The 27,713-nt window shown below is 40.2% G+C and overlaps 1 pseudogene; it reads left to right on the top strand.

The window, feature by feature from the left end:
- The first annotated feature begins 160 nt into the window (after positions 1-160).
- Positions 161-14,486, top strand: LOC120301711 (annotated as a pseudogene).
- Positions 14,487-27,713: the final 13,227 nt, after the last annotated feature.

Genomic DNA, 27,713 nt, shown 5'->3' with positions numbered 1-27,713 from the left:
TCAGGAAGAACTGTGCCTGAAAGGTACCAGATTCCCCAGCCAGAATAGGGTAGGATTTTGCGCTTTGTGAAGAAGCATCCTTAGGACAGGCACACACAAGCCCATTAAGAAAAAGCTGTCACTCAAGGTGAAGCTACAAGGGGTTCCATTATCTATGGAACTAGACACAGGGTCTGCCTTCTCAATTATCTCCTTGCATACATTTAGGAAGATTTGTTCCGGTAGTGGAACTCAGGCCAAGCTAAGGCCTTCTGACATTGTGTTAACAGATTTTCAAAATTCAAGAGTGTGTGTTAAGGGGGAGGCCACCCTTAACGTGTAATACAAGAGTTTTGAAGGTCCACTAGACTTATTAGTAGTAGGGGGTGAACGAACGAGTCTCATAGGACTCGATTGGTTTGAGGCCCTGGGGATACACGTCACAGGACTCAACAGTTTGCAAACACTCGACCTACAGGAAGTCTGCAAAGAATTTGCAGATGTTTTCAGCCCCCAGCTGGGCACATTCAAAGGACCCCCTGTGTCCTTAAAGCTAGACCCCACTGTCACTCCCATTAGAATTAAAGCAAGAAGGGTCCCTTTTGCTTTAAAGAGTAAAATTGACACTGAGTTAGACAAACTGATTCAACAGGGAATCCTAGAACCTGTTGATTCCAGTCCTTGGGAGACCCCCATTGTCACGCCTCTAAAGGCAAATGGGGACATTCGCATTTGTGCTGACTACAAATGCACTCTGAATAAGGCATTGCAGCAACATGCCTATCCTGTTCCTGTGGTCAGTCATATTCTGGCCTCCCTCAAGGGGGGGCGCGTTTTTGCAAAGCTTGACCTAGCTCAAGCGTATCAACAGCTGCCTGTTGATGATGATGCTGCTATAGCTCAGACTATTGTGACCCACAGGGGAGCCTTTAAGGTAAAAAGGCTGCAGTTTGGAGTGAATGTCGCTCCTGGGATTTTCCAAAGCGTAATGGAAAACACACTGCGGGGCATACCGGGGGTTTGCCCCTACTTTGATGATGTCTTAATTGCAGGAGACTCCACACACATTCTAGCTGAAAGGCTAAGCGCTGTTCTGTTAAGATTCAGGAAATCAGGCCTCAAGCTCAAAAAAGACAAATGCAAGATTGGGGTGCCTTCTACTGAATTTCTGGGGTTCAAAATTGATGCTGCTGGGATTCACCCTGCTGAATCCAAACTAACTGCTATTTTAGAAGCACCTAGGCCAAAGTCTAAAGCCGAACTTCAGGCTTTCCTGGGTCTCCTGAATTTCTACAATTCTTTTCTTCCACATAAAGCTAGTGTAGCTGAGCCTCTTCACAGGCTACTAGACAAGCAAGCAGTGTGGCGGTGGTCACAAACGCATGAGGGTTGTTTTAACAAAGTCAAGGCTTTGCTCACTTCTAACAGTGTACTTGCACATTTCAACGAGTCCCTTCCTGTGTGCATCGCTTGTGATGCATCCCCTTACGGGGTTGGAGCTGTCCTGAGCCACCTCAGGTCTGATGGAACTCAGGTTCCTGTTGCATATTACTCCAGAACATTGTCTTCTGCTGAGCGCAACTACGCTCAGATAGACAGGGAGGCTCTGGCTGTTGTTGCTGGAATTAAAAAATTCCATGACTTTCTATATGGCAGGCACTTCACGGTCTTCACTGACCATAAGCCTCTGCTGGGACTGTTTACCACACGTAAGCAGACTCCCCAAATCATTTCCCCTAGAATGCTTAGGTGGTCTATTTTTTTTGTCTGCATATGATTTTTCTTTACTCCACAAGCCTGGAAAAGAAATGGGCCATGCTGATGGCCTCAGTAGATTGCCTCTGCCAGTAGTAGAAGCTGACCCTGCGCCAGCTGTCAACATTCTATCAATCCAAGCCTTGCTCGAGCTCCCTCTTAGTGCCAGGGATGTTGCCGCTGAAACAGGTACAGATCACACACTTTCACGTGTCCGTTCCTGGGTTTTGTCTGGTTGGCCTGAGCACTGCCCTAGTCCTGAGTTTCAGAGTTTCTGGTCCAAAAGGAACGAGCTGTCCCTTTCTCAGGGTTGTCTGCTTTGGGGAAACAGAGTTGTCATTCCCACCTCAATGAGGACTAGGGTCTTAGAATCCCTCCACGAGGGTCATCCTGGCATTGTTCGTATGAAGGCTCTTGCGCGCAGCCACTTGTGGTGGCCTGGTTTAGATAAAGATATTGAGGCTAAGGTGCATGCATGCCACCTGTGCCAATGATCTCGCCCAGAGATGCCCCAAGCTCCCGTGCATAGATGGGAGGAAACACAGTCCCCATGGTCTAGGGTGCACATTGACTACGCTGGACCCTTTCAGGGCCAGTTCTTCTTGGTCCTTGTTGACAGCCATTCGAAATGGCTTGAGGTTGTACCTGTCTCATCCACCACCACTGCAAAGACTATTCAGGTACTGAGGGGGATTTTTGCTGCACACGGGCTGCCAGATGTCATTGTGTCCGACAACGGCCCTCAATTCACTTCCTCCGAATTCCAAGCTTTCTTACAGGCAAACATGATTCGTCATGCCACGTCTGCACCCTTCCACCCGTCCACCAACGGTATGGCTGAACGTATGGTGCGCATCACAAAGGACGCATTGAAAAGACTCACCTACGGGGACTGGCATCACAGGTTGGCTAACTTTCTCCTTTCTTATCGCACCACACCGTCCACTTCTACAGGGAGAAGCCCAGCTGAACTTCGTTGGGGGTGTCAACTTACTACTAAACTTGACCGGTTGCATCCGGACAGACTGCCTTCATCTACCTCACATCCTAGGGCACCTAGACAACTACTTGTGGGTGCCCCGGTTTGGGCTCGCAATTACAGGCCTGGTCATACATGGATCCCTGCTTCTATTTCCAGGGTCACAGGTCCTCTCTCCTACGAGGTAGCCCTGGACAACGGTCGTGTCCTGCGTCGGCACATCGACCAATTCTGCCCTAGGCGGGACTTTTCAGATGAGACTCCTGGGTCTTTTCCAGGGGGGGGAGGGGGACCCTTTGGAGCAAAGGGAAGGGCATGAGCTGCTGCCCATCTCCACTGATGGAGCCACAAACAGCCCATCCCAGGGTTCCGCGAGAGCTCCGAACAAGAATTCTATGAGCCTACCTAACTACCAGGCATCCACGCCTACTCCAGCCAGGGAGTCACCCCGGGGGCATACTCACTTTCCACACACATCACACAGCACTCCAGTCACGGAGGATACCCGGGGGCATCCCAACAAATCATTCCCCGCAAGAGAGCTGGCACACAATCCCCAAGGTTGGCCTGACCTTACCCCAAATTCTACAGGGGGTCAAACATACAGGGAGGTGGTCGAGGAACCAAGTCCCGACTACAACACCTCTAGCCCAAATCAGGGAGTAACTGAGTTTTGGGAAAGTACAGGAACCCACACAAGCCCGGACACAGAACGGGGTTCAGGGAATGGTCAGCCTCCTGACAGGTCTTGGACGGACCTAGGAGGTTCAACAGAGATGCCCAGCAGTGGCTATCACTTCAAGGGGCCCGAGGGTCTACAGCTAGGCAGGTCAACCAGGTCACAAAGTGACAGAAGCCCTGGCCTGACGAGCCCGGTGGGCAAGCAAGCAGGCCAGGCATCGGGGCACAGTCCTTGGAAGGCACCAAGGCAAAATAAGGAGAACAGGCTCACATCTCCCTCCAGTCAGGGAACTCATGCTAGTAACCCAGAGCTGAGAAGGTCACAGAGAGCAAAGAAGTCTCCTAAATACTTAGAGGATTACATAACATTGCTGGCTAAACAAAAGCCAGGTAACGATAGGAGCACTGAGAAGCAGAACACTGCATAAAATAAATGATTATATGTTGGTAGTAGTTTTAGCCCGGGGGAAAGGGGTGTTATGTCCCGAGCCTTGCAAACGGCTCGGGTGTTTGCAGGCAGTCCCGGGCAGGTGCAAAGCTGCCCGGGACCAGACAGGCTGTCGCCAGCGCCGTGCGCATGCGCGGGTGCTGGCGTGGGAAAAGTATCGCATTTACCCGGGAAATGTCTATATAAGAAGCTGGGAGGTTTTGGGAGCTGCTGAAGCCATCTACTTGTAAGCTGAACGCAGAATAAAGAAAACTGAGAACTTCAACTGCTTCTCGTGTCTGCTTCCCGCCAAGGACTCAACAGATACCATCTTTAATGACATGCTATTCACTTAAGGTTTCACCGAGACATACAATCTGAGCAGGAGTGTATGTGAGCAATTCACACATAATAATACTGCATATTCATTACTGGATTTAAGCTGTTCCTTCACACCCATACACCTTTATTGAGGTGGACATTGACATTGGTGAACTGAATTAAATATATGTCTATTTGATTTAAATTAAGTGTGTGTGTGTGTGTGTATGCGTGTGTTTGTGTGATACACAGTAACAAAGAGATACACAGATACACAGAGTGCTAACTCACAAGGTTTTGGAGGAATTCCTCAATATAAACTTCCAAGTTTACCTTTTATAAGTCTTTAAACAATAAGACTTACTTTGATTGTAACTAAACTACCCATAAATCTATGCATACGTGTATTGATCTTGGCTCCTTCTTAAAAATGATTCTGTCCCACTAAGTTGACATATTTCATAAACAAAAAAGAGCAAATTATCGATCTTTCTAAAAGTCCTGTGAAAAATCTAGGTTGCTTTGAAGTTCATTCCATACCTAAGGGAAGGAGAAATCTTGAAATGAAAAATAGGTATTTTTAAATGAGATAGAAATAATTCAAGATATACAGCTGCCTTACCAACATTTAATCTGCTATAAGTCTGATGAAGTGTATTATATCTCTTGTTACATCCAGTGATAAAGTATTTAAAATATTAGTACAACCCCTTCTGACATGAATTATAAATTAATTTAGTTATATGCCAGCAGATAATTTGTTCTTTGTGGGAAATGCTGCTATCGCTTACAGACTAAAACTATTGCTTGGCACGCTTGGTTGACTGTGAACTCACACTTAAAAATACAATATTCTGATGATGGGTTTAGCTGCATGTGGAACAATGCTAGACTTGTTCCTCTCAGGATATAAAAGGGCCACCCTTATTTTTGAAATCCAGTCTATAGGAGGCAGAAAACCTACCATAGATAAAAAGTTTGCCTCTATGTTTCATTTAATCAATCATGAAGTAAGATTCTGTTTCTAAATCCAATGTACACTTTTAAAAGAAAGTGGCATTGTCTTCTGGAACAGAATCTCATGGTTACTTGCCATGTATTACAAGGAATATCTTTAACTAGATGACATGATATGTGCTTATAGTGTGCTTACTTGTTTCTCTACCTTTGCTCCATTTCACTGACTACAGTTTCAGAGTAAAATGCTGAGAGATGCAGAACCAATGGCAATGCATTTTCTTTTACTGGGGAGACAAAGAGAACAGTAATAAATATAATTTAGATTGCAAGGGGTTCCTACCAATTTGTTAACAAGGGGCTCTCACTTGCAAAATGTAGGTTGCTATGTAAGTTAAGAACAATTATTTTACAAAATGCAAAACATAATTCATATGTGAAACGAAAACTTTAAAAGCCTCAGCTGATCCCTCATCATTGGTGATGCATACCTTTGCTTTTTTCTTATTTCAACAATTTGAGTTGCCAAAGAATGTAAATGGAGACGACTGCTACTGCTATTTTGTTCTTTGAAATTTGTGGCCTGCATCAATATCAGATATAGATCCATTTGCTTTGCCAGACTACATTAAAATATGAATCATTATCCATGTGTTTTCTTTTAATGCTGTCAATTAAAGGCAATTACTTTTTGATCTGGGTATTAGATCAATCAATACCTAGATTATTATTATTAGGTATTATTTTTAAATGTATGCTCAATAATAGATGTGATTTTATTTAAAAATGCTTGCTGAAATTCTTTAGACTTTCAATGTATTGAAAAAAAAAATCTGACCACTAGATGTATGGGAATAGCTTCATTGCTCATTTGAAATTTCATTTCAAACCATGAGAATTTGAACATCCATTTTCACTAAATATTAGTTTCTATTTTAACAACTAACAGTTCACATTCTCTCTTGCAATACCTTGCCTATATTTGAAGCCAATAATCTGGATTTTCAGATGTGTTGTTTGTTGTAGTGGGTGTCTCTACTATAGATATAATCAGTGGACCAGAATGGTTCTATAATGATAGATCGGACAGTTTTTATTTGCTTCACTTTCAGAAATGTCAATAAAATGCTTTGTCTTTTCACTTTGAAAACACAGCACAAGTGTCTTGTACACTATGGTTTGTTCTATAAACCAGTTATCCTATATTCCATACAAGTTCCTTTCATTGATCAACTCATCTTCTCCCACCCTCCTTTCATTTCTAAAGTCTATCCCCTTCTTTTGTAACAGCTATTTTCTTTGTTCATCTTCTGCCTTTTTCCTTCCTTCCAATACTTCTGAAAGCCCACAACCCATCCGCCATAATCCTTCTTTTTGATCATCTCTATTTCCTTTGTCCTCTCTTCTACTTTGAACTATACTCAATAACCTTTCTGCTCTCAGCTGTTGCTTACTCAGGCCCAGTGTTGCTCACCAATATGTTTTATACATAAGGCTTGGATAATCTCCCCAGAATTAACAAGGGACTTACATGAACCCTTTTCAGTACAAACCTTGTTTAAAATGAATGGAAATCATAGTGATCATGTCTCTGACAGTCCCCAGTTATTATGTTAGAGCTTCTTTCTATCACCGTTAAGACATGATGGGTAACTACAGACCAGAGAACTTGACTCAGTACATGAGCATCTGCAATGGGATGGGAACAAATGATAAAATGTTCCTTGCAAAGGCACAACACAAATTCTGCCCCTGATATACTTCTATTGTAACATAGCACATAAGTAAGAAAGAGATGAAGCTTGAGGTCTTGATGTCATGAACATACATCATCATTTTGATAAAAGTTTTATTTAATGCCCATTCATTGAACTCTGAAACAGATTATTGTGTAGTCCTTTTGTGCTGGATTAATGCTTGGAAGGAGCTAATGTGGATTTATTAGAAATAAATTATGCCAAACCAATCTGATCTTGTTTTGTGTCTGATAAAGTTACCAGTTTAGTTGACCAGGAAAATGAGGTCAGTAAAACATTCAACAAAGTCTCCTATGATATTACTGTGCAAGATAGCAAACTACTGAATAATCTATGCTACCGTTAGATAGATACAGATCTGGTTGAACAATTGTTCTGAATAAGGGTACATCAATGGCTTTACATCAAACAGGAAGGAAGCATTGAGTGACATACTGTAAGACTCTGTTCTCAGCCTTGTGCTGTTCAACCTGTTTATAAATGACTAGGATGAGATATATGAGAGACTGGGGAGGGGGGGAGGGGGAGAGGCTGGGAAAGTAACAGAAGATAATTTAGACATATTGTAGCCAAAAGATAAAAAAAAAGTTTGTTATAGCTATCTTCATAATCAGCAGTTCAGTTCAGGCTGAAAAAAAGGCTAGGAAGAAGAGATTCAAACAATTCAAAGGGACTCCATCTTCAAGAACTCATTTGAAAATAAGGGTCGGAGATTTCTGTAGTAGTTTCTATGATTTTTGCCTTACCCCCAATCCTGCCTTTAAAAGCTTCTTACTGAACTCTGTATAATTCTTGCTTCCTTGCCTATGCCTTGTTGTGAAGGCCCTGACAAAGGATTAAAATGTGATTATTAAATTTACGACAACAAAGAGAGGATAATAGATACTTTAGAGGAGAGTTTCAAGATTCAGTAGAATCTTGACAAGCAGGAGTCCCTATATTTGGGTAAGAAAATCAAACACAATATAGCTGTAGCCATATTGGTCAACAGTACATATAAAACAGGTGGGTCCTGGTGGAACACAAGCTGAATTTGAATCTATTGTATAGAGCAGTGGTTCTCAACCTTCCTAATGCCGTGACTCTTTAATACAGTTCCTCATGTTGTGGTGACCCCCAACCATAAAATTATTTCCGTTGCTACTTCATAACTGTAATTTTGCTACTGTTTTGAATTGTAATGTAAATATCTAATATGCAGGGTGTATTTTCATTGTTATGAATTAAACATAATTAAAATATAGTGATTAATCACAAAAACAATATAGCAATGCTCGCTGGAGAAGCTTACTCTTCCTTGCTCAAAAATGTTGGGAGGGAGGGAAGGGGAAGGAAGGAAGATTGAAGGGGAAAGGAAGGAAGGAAGGAGAAAGAGATTGAAGGGGAAGGGATGGAGATGGAGATGGAGAAGGAAGGAAGGAAGGAAGGAAGGAAGGAAGGAGAGAGAGAGATTGAAGGGGAAGGGAGGGAGCTGGAGATGGAAGGAGGGAAGGAAGGAAGATTGAAGGGGAAAGGAAGGAGATGGAGAAGGAAGGAAGGAAGGAAGGAAGGAAGGAAGGAAGGAGAGATTGAAGAGAAAGGGAAGGAGATGGATGGAAGGAAGGAAGGAAGGAAGGATTGATCTTTGGAGAGTCATGTTTTCCCAGATGGTGATGAACTGCAACTCCCAGCATTCCCCACTCTTCCATAGTGCTTTTTAGGGCTGCTGAGGATGGTAGTCTGGAGCCCCCCATCCTCATCCCGGCACCTCTTGCCTTCTCCCAGCCGCCCCCCTGGGACCTGCCCGCCCTCCAGCCTCCTGAGCACCATTGCAGCGGCGGGATCATGGGAGCCCTTTTCCATGCTGCACAGCCCTTCACCACCATGACCCTTCCCCGACTCATCACACGTGAGAGGGGTGCAGCTGGAAAGCCAGCTACCACTGGGAAGGTGCCACTTCTCCCCTCCCAGCCCATCTGGCTGGCCTCCAATGCACATATGGGCATCGCCCTCTTCCCTGCCACCTGGATGTTTCTGAGGCCCAGAGCCCAGCGAGCCGGGAAGGAGTCGCTCCTGTCCACCAGCCCCAGGGCTGAGGCGGCCTCTGACAGTGAGGGAGGCGGGCCGGGTGGCGCGGGGGAAGCTTCGGCGCAGCATGGAGGGCGGCCAGAGGCAGAGCACAGCCAGCAACCAAGAGGCGTGGGGACAGGCTCAGCGCCACAACTCAGCCAGCAGCAGCGGCAGCAGTGGAGCAGCCCAGCGGCAGCGCCAGCAGCAGCCCAGACCCAGCTCGGATCGGATCGGCCACCCACACAGCTGAGCCAGACTGGGGCGGCATCGGGGGCGCGTGTCAAGCCCCTTGGCTTGCCATGAGCCGGGAGATGGGGAGGACACAGCCAGCAGCTGGCCGACGTCCGCATGGCCCCCATGAGCATCGCCCGACTTCCGATAGTCAACTGGGAGTCAGGTCGGTGTCTGGATGTCGGTGGGGAACCGGCGGGGCTGCTACACACTGCCTGGCTCCCGACAGCTAGCTGAGAGTCAGCCTGGCATGCACACGTTAGCTGGAAATCGGCCCAGCCTCCGCTTTTCGGCCCAGCTCCTGGGAATCAGCTGGGAGCCGGCCCAGCTCCCGGCCAGCAGCTGGGAGTCAGCATGGCCACCGCGGGATGGCGCTATGGCAGCAGGAGCAAGTGTTGTTGGAGGAGAAGGGCACCCTGGAGGCGGAGGAGCCAGCAGAGGAGGAGGAGGAGGGGGCAGCAGCTAGATAGAAGAGTGGTGTCTCGGTTCCTAAGACCATCGGAAATATGTGTTTTCCGATGGTCTTAGGCGACCCCTGTGAAAGTGTTGTTCAACCCCCAAAAGGGTCATGACCCACAGGTTGAGAACTGCTGGTATAGAGTAATTGTAAAGACCCACCCCACTTTACATCTTAAGAAGACAGAACTCTTGGAATATCTCTTCCAACAGGCATTTTTATTAAGAGAAGATGGTTGCAGGTGTTCTAGACAGGATCTGAGGGGCCAACCCCTACCATTCAAGGTTTTAAGTGTTCCCAAGAAGCCCTCAGCCCACCGTCCTTCCAACGACAATCCCAGGCATTACATTTCCACCCCCTTTTCCTCACGGCAGGCAGAATGGAGACTTCAGAGAATAGTAGATGAAAGGTGATGGCCATATTGTTATGGTCAGTCCTCTTGGTGAGATCCACATTCAGTCCCTTTGAAGTTTTAATGAAGGAAGTGAGAGCCATAAAACCCCTTTGCTCATCCCCCTTCCCCTTCGTAGTATGACAGAATCCAGAGAGGGCAGAAATGGGGTTTTCCATAGTCGATAACTGGAAATGAAATATAATAGAGCTACAAAAATGGGTTGGGGGAAGCAAATGCAGTTCTAGGGCACACCAAGAGATGAAAGGATCCAGATCAACATAAGTCATTTTTCCCCTAAAGATTGACAAAATATGTTGACAAAATAGAGGAGGTTGAGAACACAAGTGGCATGATAATAAGAGGCCTAAATGGAGAAATATATAAAGGTGCAAACACAGTATTTCAGGAGCAGTTTGATCAAAACAAAACAGAGAGGGTCTTTACATATGAAGGGTCTCTGCTGTTTTGAATACAGAAGAGCCCCTTCATATGTATATGAATATGGCTGAGCAGCGAATAACCTTTTGCATTTGTATGCATGGATACTGACACTGTCTGGATTTAACATCATTAACCTTGGCAAAAGATATGCACTTCCTTGGGAAACAAGCTAAAAGAAAGATTGTTGTACCAGTGGGGCAGAGGAGATCAATTGCTATTGAGCAGAGTCCGTAAGATTATCTGGGACACTACACATCCTCTTCACGACCTGTTTTCCTTGTTACCTTCTGGGAGGAGGCTTCGTGGTATCCATAGCAGAACATCCAGATTCAGCCATAGTTTCATTCCATACAGCATTAACCTTGTAAACTCTCAAGCTTCCTCCTTCCGTTATATATTCAAGATGGACAGTATTTAATATTTATTTGCTACATATATGTAGGGGTGTGGGTCTATACATACGTTGTTCATAGTATGTTTAGGTTTGTGTCCTGTATGCGTTTCACTTTGAGAGCGGGCAACTAAATTTCATTTTTGATGTGTGCCATTGTTCCTACAGTAAAAAAATGACAATAAAGGTTATCTTATCTTATCTTATCTTATCTTATCTTATCTTATCTTATCTTATCTTATCTTATCTTATCTTATCTTACCTTATCTTACCTTACCTTACCTTACCTTACCTTACCTTATCTTATCTTATTCTGATAAAAGCCTCTGGCTTTGAAGCAATTTTATGGATGGTAGGTAGATGACTGTGGAACAGAGGAAACAGTCTCTCCCGATGTCAACAACAAAAAGAAAATGGTCGTGTCCAGAATGGCTGTGAAAATAATTTGGAAGAAATATTTGGATCTCATGTGAGCTGAGTAGCTCTCTGTTATTCATTAAAGTATCCTGATTCTGTGTGAGTCCAGAAAAGATGTTACTGCTTTAAGGAGTTGATTCTTTAAAATTAATAGGATTCTTAAACAGTTGTATCTTTTTTCAGGTTTCTATGTATGGCTGAACAAAGACATGGTTGCTTTAATGAATAACAATGAGCTTTGGGCTCATGCTTGCCTGAGGTCAAAAGCACTTATTCCAAATAACTCTCAAAGCATAAAAAACTATAATATGTGGCAATAGCTTGGTTTAGGATCCAGTTGTAGGAACAGTCAAACATGAATGGATGTGTGGACCAATGGTAATTCACTTTGTGTTTGCATGAACATGCATGCAATTTTACACAATCTAATTTTTCTGTGACGTATTTTATTGAAGACTGACCCAGAAAAACTTACAGTTGCTGTTGAATGACTTTAATGCCCATTTGTGTAATTTTATATTTAATGCAATGATAATTTATATTTTGATATGTAATTCTACCTGTAAGATGCCTTTTTTTCTATATTGCTTCTCATATATGTTGCTTATTTGAACACAATTTAGTTTTAATTTTAAGAACAACTTTTTCAAAAAAGACTTGGTGAGTTCTATAAATTGTTCTGAAACACATACTGAGTTTTACAAACTTTTCCAGCTGAGAAAGAGGGATCCTTCCAGATTTCATTGAAATATCAGCCATATTTCCTATGGCAAAATCTACTTTAGTAGATCGTAGTAAAATGGCTTGTCTTTTTTTTTTTAATCAGGGCATCCCAAGACCTTTTACCCTTAGCCTAGAAAATAAATGGGATACCCATTTACCCTGAGATTAAAGAACCTGAATCTGGAATCTTTTGTTTTGGAATGGTTTCCCAGTGAGATATTAAAGCATTGTTACTGTCCTTGTAAAGGTTAAACATTCTTTCATTGATATGTTGGAAAAGGATTTGGGAACACCCTATATCTGAATACTATCTTTGATTTCAGTAAAATTTCGGACTTCAAATTAAAAAAAATAGAATAAAAAAATAGAAGTTCTGTAGCAGCCATATGTTCCATTTATTTTCAAACTAAAGAGAACATAATCTTACAACCATGTTCAGATTTCTTTCTTTGAAGAATAATTAGTTTTCATTTCCACTGATTGATGTCAGCAAAGCTGTTGTGAAGTGCACCATTATGGAGGACAGTTCAATTAATATATCATTTCTGAAACTTATTGGACAATAAAAGACTTTCCCTCCCCTTTTCTTCTTCTCTTACACACACACACACACACACACACACACACACACACAGAGAGAGAGAGAGAGAGAGAGAGAGAGAGAGAGAGAGAGAGAGACAGAGACAGAGACAGAGACAGAGACAGAGAGATAGAAAACACTGTGTATGGAGAACCTTCATTTTAAAATTTCCCTTGGCCACTAGCCAAAACCTCAAAATCCCCATTAAGGCTATTAGAAAAATTATTTCTCTTCCTTTGTGAGATGAGAAAATTTCACAGTTATCACAGCAAGAGGTAATAAATGGGAAGGCTAAGTGTCTTGGGATGCTCATCCTGTAATATTAGGATTTAAGCCAAGAAAATATAAAATGCTCACATTTCTCTTGTTTTCTTCCACACCAGAGAACCAGTGGGTGGCATTCTAATCTAAGTGTGGTGTGCCAAGAATGGGGTGATGGGGATGTTGACAGCCCAAGATAGAAGAACTCTGTTGAATTACTGGTTTTACTAGAAGTCAGCCTTACCTCCGAAACGGTTTTCCATGTCTTACATCTGACATAGTATTATTATGGCCCATATAAATGAACTGGAGAATAAAGTCCTCCTCACTGAAGGTTATGGACTGTAATCCAGTATGCCAATCCAGTGTAAATGGGTAGATAGATTGTTTTTAAATCTAGGATTGAAAGAGAGTGTTTGGCCCAAGGTCACTAATTGAACTTTGAGATGGAGGCAGGAGTGGAATCCAGGTCTCCCTATTCCTAGTCCAGCATCTTAACTACTACACCACACTGGATCCACCAACTATGTGCTTATGTGCACATACATGTACAGTGAGCACAGCACATGGAGGCAATAACATAATCATTCATAATGTTGTGATTACAGTAGGTTTGGTCAGTGTTGCAAATAATTAAAATTAATTCTGGAGCTTTCCTAGATATTATGCAGGGCATTACATTGCCATATGTTCATTTAATCTTGCTCAACCTGGGCCCAGTATTCTTTCAAAGTAGAGAGGGACTGAATGGATTTTTTAATTTTGCATTTGAAGGATTTTGTTACATTTCTATCTTTGTGCATACTTGGGGAAATAGGAAGCCTAGAATTTCTGGGCAGTTTCCCAAACCAACCCTGGTTAATATTCCCCCTTAGAATAATAGACTTGGAACAGACTATAGAAGTCATGCAAAGCCAACCTGCTGCTTCCCAGATGTCAGAAACAAACTATTCTGAAAGTTTATTATGATTTTTAAAAATGTTTAATCAAATATATGCCTTGGAATTTCCAACTTTGATTTTAGTTCTGTTATCCAAAACAATACAAAACAACATAGATCTGCAGCATCTTCTTCCCCGACCCCTTTTACCATATTTAAGTCCCTTCCAGACAACAACAAAGATATGGTAGTTAAATCTTGTCTATTTGATGCATTTGACCTGGAGTCACAAGTTATGCTTAAAATAATTTTGCTTGGAATTTATCAGACATGATGCCCAAATGATGCCAAAACAACAATAATGCTGAAATAACCTACACATGAGATCACACCATCATGCAAATGCATTGTGCAAGTATCTGAGTCTCCACATGTACAAGCATGATCACGCCTATACCTGAACTTGCCCCCCCTGTAAATACACAGCAAATAAAATTTAACTATATGAGCATGAGGTTAACTATGCCAACATAGTTGATGGAGATAAACATGGCTGAAAGTTGCCCTAATAATCACCTTTTCTGTACATATGAAAGTCAAGGACTAAGTCATATTTTCCAATGAAAGCCTTCAAAAATAATCCAGACATTTAATCTACCCCTTCTGTATTCTTTTAGAGCAAAACTGCTTGGAAGCTGAGATCTGTTACTCTGGGAAGAAAATTGCTCTATAAAAGCTACTGCAGTACTTTTACTACCATTAAGAGACTCAGTGGTTATGGTGTCAAACGGGCACTAATGATGTAGTGAGAGTCATATAAAATACCCTGTTTGTAGGCTTGGTAATGTAATTAAGAGCAGTGATAAGAGAGCAAGTAGTTGAATGAGGGCAAAATCAACTTGGAAAGTAAAAAAATGTAGAACTATTTCTTTTTTTTTAAAATGATCCTTTGGAGGTAACACCATGGAGAGCAATACATTCACTCCAGTCTGCCTGCTGGGAATGTTTTTGGCTCTGAAAGTGTTTCTGACCCATTTCTTTAATTATAGAGACCATTTGCAGCTCCCCAGTGATATAGGTGATGCTATAAATATCAGAGGCACTGTCTTTTATTAGATTATATTTCTCTTTGTAAATGAGAGGCGGTGCTAAAGCTGGGAGAAAGCCTTGCTAACCAGCCATGTTTTCAGGAGAAGATTAAAATGGCAGTATGTTCAAAGAGAATTTGCTGCTTACATTTAATGCCACTGATTTCGTTCTAAACTAAGATGTTATCCAGGAGAAACTCTTTCTCCTATACATACCTGAATCTAAACATCAGATATGAAAAGTACATTCACGAGAAGGTGGATGGCAAGAAAAGAATGGTTTGGCCTTTTCTCCTCCTGACATTTGTCTGCTTCAACTTGTCTCTTCTAAGCTGTGTTCGTCTCAATAGAAGGGGGACACGATGACACTATATAGTTTCTCCTGCAAGGGGAAATCAGCCCACTGAGGGAGGCTTTTAAGTAGGAAAAATGGCAGAAAGGGAAGGGATCAAAGAACTCTTTGTTCTCTGCCTCCAAGGTTCTTTTTGGCTGGAAAGAAAAACACACAACAAAACCCAAGTCAGACTTTTTTTTCCCCACAAGGGCTGTCTGAAGCTTTGATTTGAAGATTGGATTTCATATAATTTGATTGACACGTCAAATCAAACTGACTTTCAGCATTGGAGCAGGGATTCACACTGAATTGTCAAATCAGGTTGGATACTTTGTTTTTTTTAAAAATACTGAATTGGTTTTTTAAAGCCAAACAATTCAGTTCAATGATTCAGCCCTCCTGGTATACCTGGGACAATGGACAGTTGCTGCAAGGACTAAATTTAGAGGGGAATTACTTTCTTAAATGATCTGCATGCCTGTTTTCTATTCAAGATGGTGACTGCAAGAGCTTCCATTTAATCTTACAACTTTACATCTATTCTTCTCTTTTCTCTTCCCTCCCTATCCTTTTTTCCTTTCATGTTATGTTTTTTCAGATTCCTAATTTCCAAGATCAATGACAGAGTGTGCTGCTGCTTCACCTGGATAATTTACTTTCCCTGAGATGAAGTGGAAGATCATTATGGGATCCTCAAACAGTCATCTTGGCAAATTGACACCCATTCCTTCTTTTACACGTGACAAAAATATACAAAATCTATGCTGGTCCAGCAGGGTCAGCAATACTACAGATGAGTTGGGGGAAACCTCAGCTTTCTCAGAGATTTTCTGCCCATTTTGCCATGCCCTGCACCAAAGAGAGAAAGACTAGCTATGGGAGCTCTTCTCTGAGCTTATTTTTCAATTCAAACAGCCAAAAGACACCCTCTTCTGGACTGGTGTACCAACAACTGACTGAGTAGAGGTAAGCGAATCTAAGGATAATTCTGGGTATTTTAAAGTCAGTTATCTTTAGGATATGCTAGATTTTTAAATGATCTACTTAAGTGTTTTTGTGTTGAATGAAGCTTTAGGATGATGGGTTTCCCACTGAAATTGGCCTGCCTTGAATGTATGCAAATTACTCCCAGGATCTTTTGTAAAGATGCTAATAAGAGTAATATTGCAACAGTAATAATGATAGTTGGGACATAGAATGCAGAAAAAGTTTTAGAGCAATGCACATCTGGCAAATAAATGCAGCAAAGTTTAGTATACTTTTCTGAAATTTGATTTTATTATTGGCTGTGTTGGTCAACATGGTGCATTGATTATAGCTGTTGCCAATTGCTAATAAATGATGACAAGAAATGGCAGAAACTCCTTATTTGCCATCAGGCATTTTGTTTCCCTTTTTAATGTGACGGTTCTTGGAATTACAAATGTTTCAGTGACATTTCAAATAATAATGAATGTAATTCCTCAACATACAATTTTCCCCCTGCATTTTGGCAAGGGACCAATCAGATTCTCTCAGAGTTTGAACAGTATTTTAACCATACCTCTTTTGAATTGTTCTTTATTAAATAAACAGATGAAAGCTAACATTCACTGTGGCCTGTTCCCAAAATAAGTGTTCCTAAATGCCAATAAACATCAGATGAAAAGGAAAAAAAAATACGTCTCACTTATCCAGCCTCATACTAAGCCTGAGCAATAAAAAAATAGCCAATAATGCTGCAGTCTTTTGGCACTCAGATCTCTGTCCCTGCATCTGTTGTAGATGCTTTCTTCTGACAGTACATTTTAATTTTGTGGTAGGGGACTGGGATTCAGCCTGCTTTTATGGTCATAGGCAGCAAAACTATTGCAATTCCAAAACGTCTTAAAAAAAAATACAGTTGTTTGTCATTTCCAGATCTGGAGATGCTCCTTTGCCAAGCAAGATATTGCTTGGCTACACTGCTAACTAAACATGATTTCTTCCAGAGATTCATGCTCCAAATCAGAAAATAAAACAGGACTCTTTCATGTGTGTACTCAGGCTGACTGGGCTGCTCTGAAGGCAGATAAAGACAAAAAAGATGTGTTAGACCAGAAGTTCTCAACCTATGGGTCGCGACCCCATTTGGGGTTGATCGACCATTTCACGGGGGTCACCAAGCAAGGCTGTCTGCCATTTTTTTCCCCTTTTCCTGTGGGTGCCTTACCTCCCTTGGGCTGGGCCAGCTGGTGGCCCACCGGTGGTTGGCCTGCTCCGTCTCTGCCGCTTGCCAGTTACGCCTCGGCCGGCGCAGGGGGTGGCACCATGCTCCCGGGCAGGGAAAGTCCTCGACTTATGACCAGTTGGGTAGTCCTCAACTTACGACCGATTTAGTCCTCGACTTACGACCAGTTTAGTCCTCGACTTACAACCGGTTGGGGGTCACGGCATTAAAAAGGTTGAGAACCCCTGTGTTAGACTGACCCCATGGTGACGGTCAAAGATTCTTGTGCAACTTCCTCAACTACAAGATCTGCTTTGTAACCCTTAATGCTAGCCTGTGTGACTCCTACATTTGTTGGGGGTGATGCAATCTGTCTGTGTCACGAGCCACCTTGGTTTGGTGAACCTTTATTTATTTATTTATTTATTTATTTATTTATTGCAATCATTGTTCATGTGTTATTTTTGTCCATTAACCTGACCTTTCTCTGGGGGAGTGACTTTTCAGGTGACATTTATCTACAATTGGTGATGGACAAGGATGCAAGGTTTAACCTGTTTCTAGTCCATATCACATTCATGTTCTTTATTTCCAGTGTTATCCTGAATAACATTTTAAAATGTATGAATAAGTAACTATTCCTAAACTTATTTTCTTCATCTGTGTATATTATTTACCTATGAGCTAAGAAGCATCATTGCAAAAATCAGAGTGAATCATTACCTGGCACATATTCTCTGACAACATTTTTAAATTATCTTATTAATCTCTATTGCAAGGATCATCTTCCTTGGGCATCCCTAGTACAGGATTTTAGATTTTCCAGGTAGCACAAAAAAGCATATCTCCATATTCACCAGTATTTACATTTGCCAGCAGTACAAAACTGGAGAGGTCCTAAATGCTTTCCAAGTAAGTCAATACAATAAATTGATTTTGAACTCTGCCAAAGTGCATTTACTCATCTTTGATTTTCATGGTACCCTCAGGTGTGTGGCAAATGCCTCTTTCTCGCTTGCTTCTTATGAAAAATTGCTATATCATGGTATGTTGCATAGATGAGATTCTATTAGGAAGGGATAGGCTAGTGACAATTGTGGACAAGAGATTTTAAACAGTAAAATAATTAATTTGCAACAATGAAACATCTTTCCCATAGTATCTCAAGTCAGATCCACTTTGGGCTTCCTCTTCCACCCCATTCTCATTTAATTATAAGTCATTAAACCAAAATGGGAGATTTGGTTGCTAAACTTTGGTATTATATGCATTAAGGCAGGGGTCTTCAAACTTGGCCTTTTTATGATTTGTGGACTTCAACTCTCAGAATTCCTCAGCCAGCATGCCTGGCTGAGGAATTCTGGGAGTTGAACTCCACAAGTCATAAAAGGGCTAAGTTTGAAGTCCCCTGCATTAAGGTCTTCAATAGCTGTTTTTAGATATGCAGATGATTAGTTCAAATGACTATATGTGTCCCCTATCAAAATGGCACAAACCTATTGTGAGTTTTCAGCTATCACCTCCAAAGACCACAAAAAGGGCCCTTTAAGAGTGTCCTAAGGCAGATGAGTCCCATTTTCCTCCCCTTGAAAGCCCAAATTCCAAACATTTCTGCTAACTGGAGAACCTGCTGGTGCCAACTGAATATAGTTACATTCCTAGGGGAGTGTAGGAATGTAGGAATGTAACTACTTGCCTCTGGATTGGCTTGCTAGGGTTGATGAGAACTGAAGTGCAAGCATGTCTGAAAGACCCCAGATTGGAAAACTATGCTCCATCAGAATCCAGGTTCTCATTCCAAAACTTCATGTATTTTCCTGAGTGGCTTCGAGAAAGTTGCTGTTCCCTGATTCTTGCATGTAAATGTAGGGATAGCACTCCAGGGAGATGCTAATTTTCAGTTCCTTTGACCACATCACTTCCCACAGTAGATTTATCTGCTTTTCACATTATCTGAGAATAATCCTGTTTCCCTTAATGTAATCAGTTACTCCTCCAGCTCTGCTGACTTATTTTTAGCCTTTTCAATGTCACAGATGTTTTTGACATTATTATGATGACAGGATGTGCCATTTCCCAACTGAAGCTCATTTATTTCAGTCATGTGTACATCCGTGTCTATCACTGAAATATTAAGCTATAGCAAGGGCTGAGTATGGTGTAGCGTGCTTGAGTAATAATTTCCAAATGATATCCCTACACACAGAAGGGTCCATAGGGATAGTCAAGGAGAGCAAATGACAAAATCAGTTTTGTGTCATCAGGATGCAAAGTGTTACTGCTTTGGAATGTGGTCTGGACTCTCTTCAGTTTGTTAGCTTTTGAATTGTACGACCACCCATCTCACCTAAATAAATTACAGCTGACAACAGTTAAAAAACAATCTAATAAGACTAATACACAAACATATAAAATACCAGTAACCACTTTCAAACAAACAAACCATAGTCAATGGATAAAGTCTGTCCTTGTGCCCAGCTTAACAAAGCCACTGTAAAAGCTTCCCACTAATTCGGGACTGCCCAGCAGTGGAGCTATTTCTTCAGGGCAGTGTTTCCAATCTTGGCCACTTGAAGATGTGTGGCTGGGGAAATTCTCGGAGTTGAAGTCCACAGATCTTCAAGAGGTTAGGGTTGAGAAATTCTGCTTCAGGGGTTTCCTAAAGCCTGATTTAAGTTCCAGGGGAATGTTATTCCAAAGGACAGGCACTATGGCAGAAAAGAGTCACTTCCTACATCCTGCCAAATGATCCATAGTAGACAAGACCCATAACATGCCATTCCTGCTGTTCCTGGTGAGATGGGGTAGAGGTAGATGTAACTGGAGAGAGGTGGTCCCCCAAATAACTTGGTCCAAGTTTCATATTAGGGTGATGCAGAATGTGTGTATATCATTAAAAACATGAAATAGAGAGCTAATGCTCTGGCCTGAAACAGACCATATAGCTCATGGAGAAGAGCACCAATCATCACACATCAGCCTAACCCTAACCATTGCCTGACTTCCAGGAAGAGCAGCTGCTATCATGTTTTCTTGTGATGAAAATCCTGTATGGAAGCCAAATTTCATGTGGATAAGTCATTGTGTGGGAAAGTAAGTGTTGTGTTATATATATATATATATATATATATATATATATATATATATATATATATATACGCTACTGAGCTTCAGTTCATGCACAAGCATTAGCCAAAATGTAAATGCAAAAAAATGTGCTAAGCTTAAGTATGTTTGTACAGTCTATGCTCTTGGATGATGAAAATGAGGATGCCTTAATAGATGCAATCGATTTGTGTTCGTGTTCAAAGGTAAAGCTCTGCAATCAACAACAGAGCATGCAAGGAGTACACGTGTACAGACCCAAATTCATCAAGGTACTCATGTTACCTCCCCATGCCAACCCCTTCTCCCCCTTCCCCTCCAAGCTAATGGCTTCCAATGACTTTGGTCTAGTTGGCTCTTTTGGAGTTACGAAGTAATTTTAACTTATTTGATTGGCTTGCTAAACCATTCATCATTGCATTATGGGGATTGCATTCATTTGGGCCCTTTAACTTTTCGGAATGAATGCTATATTATGCAGTTTGCTGCAAAGGAAGAATTGAATTTGGTTTGAGAGCTTTTGATACTGAGTAAGTATATGTGCATGAGTCATAATTGCTTGTTTGTTCTGCTAAATCAATATATTGTACTTTTAGTATGTCAGTGTTGTCAGCCAGGAATAAAGAAATTTATCTATTTTCCCTGGTAGGATATTTTTCCTGGGTGAACCTTCCCTTCCCTTCCCTACCCCCCCAATCCAGCATGCAGTAAATGCAATTCTTGATTTTGGGTGTGTTTTTGTTTTTGTAAACAAAGATCAAAGGAGAAAAAATCCATGCAAAAAACCTGTGACAAGCTGAAGCTTTGAACTCTTGGGAGAATCCATATTAGAGAGGGCAAGGTTGGATTTAAGTATTAATAACATCGGTCTAGAAAATGATTAGTTTAAATATAATCCTCAAAATAACTATTAATGAACGGAATAGAATTTAATATTTTCTATCGGAATGTTATGCCCTATAGATAATTTATTTGGAAGGGGTATATTTTGTATGAGAAATCAATTGCTCAGAACCAACCTATTAGTAATCTCTCTCCTCACAGCCTTTTCAATTAATATACTTCCAGAATGCTAAGGCTAGAAAGGTGGGCTACAAAAATTCAAATAACCACTAGATGGAAATGTTAGAGGTTGGGAAGGGATGTAGCTCTTTGCTGTCATCTAGTGGCCATTGGGAATTCAGGCACCTAAAAAGCTTTTTTAAAAAAAATCTCCATTGATTCCCATGGTCAAAACATGTGAAACTGTTTCAAATGTTATCGCATGCTCTTTTAATCTGTGGCCAAGTTGAATGGGGTCAATAGATTTTGCGGGGATGCAATGCTTTGTTTTAAACTCAAACTTAAATACATCGTTTTAATTCACATGTCTAGTCTCTGTCTCTGTCTCTGTCTCTCCCTCTCTCTTTCTCTCCCCCAGTATCTTTGTGTGTGTGTGTGTGCACTATTTTTCTACAAAGCTATTATTAAGCTGGAATGTCTGCTCTGCCATTCCACATAAGGTGATGTGTTTGGCTTCATTGTGTTCATTTTGTAAGCCGTCTACTTTTGGCTTTGAAAAGTGTTTTCTGTCTTAAACAGGACACAACCTACAACAATAACATGAAAGAGCAGACTAAAGAAATGATTCAACTATTAAAGACAGTGCCACATGCATGTTTCTGCATCTATTGTATGGCAGTGGCAACAAAGAAAAATAAAACAAGTTCCAGAAATCACTACTGGCCTGTAAAAATCTTGTTCAATCATGTAATTATATATATATATATGTGTGTGTGTGTGTGTGTGTGTGTGTGTGTGTGTGTGTACTGTGTATATATATACTGTGTATATATATACTGTGTATATATATATATATACACAGTATACACACACACACACACACACACACACACACACACACACACTGTATATATGTATGTATATTAAAATCTGTATAATACACACAAAAGGAACAAGCCAGGTTGAAAGGAACAAGCAGATTTTAAAATTATTTCCTTTTTCATTACCCCAGTAGGCTTCTCTTCTCTTCTCTTCTCTTCTCTTCTCTTCTCTTCTCTTCTCTTCTCTTCTCTTCTCTTCACTTCTCTTCTCTTCCTGCCCTTTCCCCCACTTTTTCAAAATGCATTCATTGAACTCCTGGCAATTAGTGTAATTGAAATTTATTGACAATGTGGCAGTCTTCTAAAGCTTCATTGTTCTGAGTGCTTAGTGCATAGGATCATTGAAGAGTGCCATGGCAGTGTCAAACGGCGCATAGCTTGATCAATTATATCAATGGACCAGTGACTGCCAAAGGTTCCTTTGGGGGTATGAATGTTACTTAGCGATAAGAGCCTCTAGAAACAGAATCCCTGGGCCCCATCTCTAGTGGGAGATGGAAATGAAATATGTATTTCTCTGCTGTGGAAAATTAATGTAATTGGCTCTCTTAAAAAGCTTTGACAAGTTGACCTGTTTGAAATCTGAGGAAGGTTTCTGCTGCAGTATCACATTATCTCCAACATAAACCCCCTATTCTGAAAGGGAAAGAGGGGGGAAGATAAACGGAATGTGGGTAGTATTGTTAAACTTTAGTGCCAGGGACCATGTTAGTACAAGCTTCCTCCGTCCTCCCCATCTAGTAGTCTTGTCTAGTTTCTGAATGAATTCTTTAAGAAATCTTTCCCTTTCACATGATTGCAATTATTATCTGTTTTCCTATTTTCCTTTTATAAAGGTACTAAAGGAATAAAGGAAGTTTTTGGGTTTAGGATATTTTTTTGCTTCTGTTACTTTTTTCTGAAATGGGCATAGTATAGCCGTCTTTAAAAATATTTTCTCCATAGAAATCCCATTTACTGGAAGGGCATCAGTGTATTCAACAAGTGATTCAGCTGAAACTCGCTCGTATAACAGAAATGTCATGAGCATCTTTCTCTGAAAACACACCAGTCATCCTGAAATATAGATCAATACATTAATACAGTTGTGGATTTGGAAGGCATCACAAAGATGATCTAGTCCAATCCTCTGCAATGTGCAGGAAAATCAATTAAATCATCCTTGAGAGATGGAAAACTCGTAACTTCCATAGTAGACTGTCCACTGCCGTCAAGAAGTTTTTTTAAGGGCTGATTTGAATCTAGGTTTCTACAAGCATGCTATACTAAAAGCTTCAGTTATTGGGAATATCTTCTGAGAGTGTCCTACTGGCAGTAAGCTAGAGATACACCTGAAGTTTCTGTTAAAACCTGTCATTTACTGTAATTCTGGATCTGGGACCTCCCATAGCAAATGCCTCTCTGTTTTCTTCTGTTTTCTGTGTTGCGGTTCAACACAATGCTCCTGATTCTACTGCTGCAGCATGGCAGATGTGTACCCCTCCCCCGTGATTGCTATCCTTCAGCCTCAGTTTCCTGTTCCCTAACATTCCTCCTCCATATCTGCCAACAGAATGGGCAGCAAATAGGTAATTTTCAGCAGCATAATTTTCACCTTCTTCAAAGTACACCTATTTTCTACAGAGAAAAAAAAGAATACATCATGAAACATTGATGAAAATGTTTTATGGAAAATACATAACATGCTGTAAAAAATGAAAAAAGTGAAAGAGATAAAGGACTGAAAATGTCAGCCCTAATCCTCTGCAGCACCACCTTGTCCCGAGAGCCTTGGAGCTGTTTTTTTAAATGTATAGTTTCATCAACAAATTTTACCCACCATTTTTTTTCACACATGTATCTGTTGATGAGATTTATATCATATCCTTTAATAGGCTCCCAGGAAGGATTTACAAAAGGTTAAAAATAACAAGAAAATAAATAAAAAAGTTCTTCAGAAATGAGAAATATACATTTTTCAGGCTCTGTCATTAGAAACTCTCCACAAAAGGAAAAAAACAAACTGTATTTCTTAAGAGGATTGACAGGAAGGTGGAAGGTAATATAACTGAAGGTTCTGAGCCAAAATAATAATCGAGGCAACACCAAAGGAATGAGCAATATTTGCATCATTATATAATATAGACATTCCTGACAAATATTTAGATATTGCAAGAAGAGAAAGGTGAAGAAGGGTTTTCTGGCATGGAGGGCAAGTAACTGTCCTTCAACATAGTCCCATAAACAGCTTTCTACAACAAGGAGAATTCTACCTATCAAGAAATCCTCAACTGTGAAAAACTATTTTGCTTTTTAAAAACATCAGGTTAGTTTGTTCAAAGCCTTTTATAACTTTTGTCAATCGGCACACATGTTTGATATAATGATTAAGTATAATATGGTTGTGACACTGCAGGGGATACAATTTTGAGGTAGAGCTGTATTGAGTAGGACAGAGCAAAACTAATATATTACTAATGAGGACACTGCAATAATCCTATGCAACTCATATTTAAACTAAGTAAGAGCAAAACAAACAAACACCCAAAACATTCAGCTATCAAAGGCCCTCTGGAATACTTCAGGTTTTAGTCCCTTCCAAATTTAATGATCAAATTCAATTTTTGTCTAATCAAATTTAGTTCAGATAATCAAGTTTTGTTCAGATAATAGTCTTAATGGAAAGAAGGGGAATGGTTTTTTTTGAAAAGACTTAAATAATTTTATAAGATTCATGTCAACTGACCATAGACGTACAAAAAAGTATGAGTAGTGGATATCACAGTATCTGGAAAGAGCAGAAGAGAAAAAACTGGAGAAGACAACAAGTCAAAGACTTGCCATTAGAAATTAGAATGATTGTGGTGAAAGAAAACAAAGGTGGTACTAATAGTAATAGGTGCCTTGGGTGTAATCCCCAAACATCTGGAGCACCATTTGAACACCATCAGCCTTGAGAACGTCACCATCAGTCGATTGCAAAACGGAGCTTTACTCAGAACGACTTACATCTTATGATGATACCTTTAACATTGACATCTGCCTGTTCCAGGTCCTTGGGAAGGATTTGATCGGTGTACAAAAATGCCGAATCCAGTCTGAACATCTGGCTGACTATGCAATGAACCGTAATTTAGAATGTAAAAGTAAAGCTATATTGTTGTTTGCTTTGATGGGCAAGATGTTTAAAATTGTTTAAAATGTGTGAAGAAGTGAATAATAAAATAATGAATTTCTATAAAATTCTCTGTAATTATGCTTCAGGAATGTTAGATGAAATAGCATTAAACTTGAATCATAAATATTTTACCAAAATTAATCAATCAAATCAAGGGAGTTGCTATTCTTATCAAAGCAAATATTAATTTTAAACTGATAAAAATGAAAAAGATTAGGAGTGCAGATTAAATTTCCAATAAAATACATGACAATGAGCACATTAATAGAGAGCCATGGAAAATAATAAAATATTATCAGCAGAAACAGTGCACATGATGACTTAGTTCACATGTAATGCTTATTAAACTCATGCACCATGTACTTGGAATATATTTTTCCCCTGTAAAATTATTTTTTGCCAAAATTCTGCATAATTTCCTAACATTACCAAACTTCTAACCAAACAAGTTACTGCAATTGTGGGACATTAAGAAAATTATGGAACATTTTGCCAAACAAATTAATAATGATTTGGTTCAGGTTCTTTTTGTTTATCAGCTTTGTGAACTAGTTTTATTGTAAGTTTTTGTGGGTTTGTGTGTTCTTTTGAGATCTTCTTGGGAATTCAGTGACAATCATTTTAAAGGTTCGATCCTCATAGAATGACAGTCTTTTTAAGTGGAAAACTCCGAGCTTCATTTCAAAACTAGATACATGTCTGAACTTGCTCTTTATTTCCATGATTCCAGCTCTCCAAACATCACGCTCATCTATAATTGTAAACAAAATTATTGCTTAACCTTATTGCAGAAATGCCCACAGATGCTCTGCATATGAACAGCTTGCAAGTATTGAGCACTCTATTATAAAAATTCCATTAGCACTCATGAGGTTGACATAAGTCTCTTGATTCAGAATGAATTTTTATAGGGAATCAATTATTTTAAGTGTTCTTCCCATGGATTCTCTTGGTAAAAGATTTTAAACTCATTCATAAAATATTAATGTCACAATATATGAGATGTCCTTTCCACTGAAGTGGTCTGACATGAGAAACAGAAGATTCAGATATCTTTATTTCGGAAAAAAGTGCCAACAATTAATCAATTTTGTTTTCAACATTGGGGAATAACTTTATTAGGACCAGTTATATACCCATAAAAAACTGCTTCAGTTTAGATAAAGCAACTGGAAAAGTCTTAAAATATGGGTAGATTGCTTACAAAGTGCTGTGCAATTTGTTTAATATGTTTGTAAAAACTGTATTAGTGCTTGTTAATTGGAAGAATGCTATTACTGTTCCAATATACAAAGAAAATGATACCACAAATTGAATAGAAAATTATACTGAGATTAGTTTGTTAAGTGTGCCTAAGAAGGTATCTGGCAGAATTCTGAAAGAAGGATATGAAGTTTGTGACAGTGAGAAAAAAAAATGGGGAAAACAGTTACAGATTTATACTGAGTGCGAAATGTGCAGAGGAGATTTTTGCAAAACTCTGGGAAATGCTTGAATACGAATGAGAACGTTTATTGTATGTTTGTTAATATAAAAACATATGATAAAGTGAATTAGCTGGGATTTTGGAACATTATATGTGAACATCAGCTGAAGTTTGGCTGCTTAATGCAATAAGACCAGTACAGGTAGTCCTCAACTTACGACCACAACTGAGCCCATTTCTGTTGCTAAGTGAGACATTTGTTAAGTTGCCCCATTTTATGATGTTTCTTGCCACAGTTGTTAAGTGAATCACTTCAGTTGATAAGTTGGTAACCTGGTTGTTAAGTGAATCTGGCTTCCACATTGACTTTGCTTGTGAGAAGATCGCAAAAGGGGATGACACATAACCTTGGGACATAGGTCCTAAATGTGACCCAGTTGCCAAGCACCTGAATTTTGATCTCGTGACCATGGGGAAGCTGCAAAGGGCCATAACTTGAAAAACAGTGATAGGTCACATTTTTAAGTGCCCTTGTAACTTTGAACGGTCACTAAATGAACTGTTGTAAGTTGAGGACTACCTGTATTAAAATTAATATATTGAAGAATAAAGAAGCTCCCAAGATAGGAAAGATTGAGTGAATGGTAAATAAATTCTGAGAAAGGTTGAAAAGCAAAAGTGAGTGAATGATAGAATCAAGATAGTTTGCAAAGATAGAAAGATAAGGAAAGGTATAGTGAATTATGTATTCTAAACAAAATTTAGTATGTTTTTCCTCTTCTCTAATCCTATACATTTAATTTATTTTCCTTCTTAAACGTGGTACCCCTGACTATAAGGGATTCAGGCCAA

This window comes from Crotalus tigris, unplaced genomic scaffold (assembly GCF_016545835.1).
Source record: "Crotalus tigris isolate CLP2741 ecotype Arizona unplaced genomic scaffold, ASM1654583v1 scf7180000024391.5723578, whole genome shotgun sequence".
Taxonomy (NCBI): Eukaryota; Metazoa; Chordata; class Lepidosauria; order Squamata; family Viperidae; genus Crotalus; species Crotalus tigris.
The sequence above is the reverse complement of the archived record's forward strand: the minus strand, read 5'-3'. Positions and strand labels throughout refer to the sequence as shown.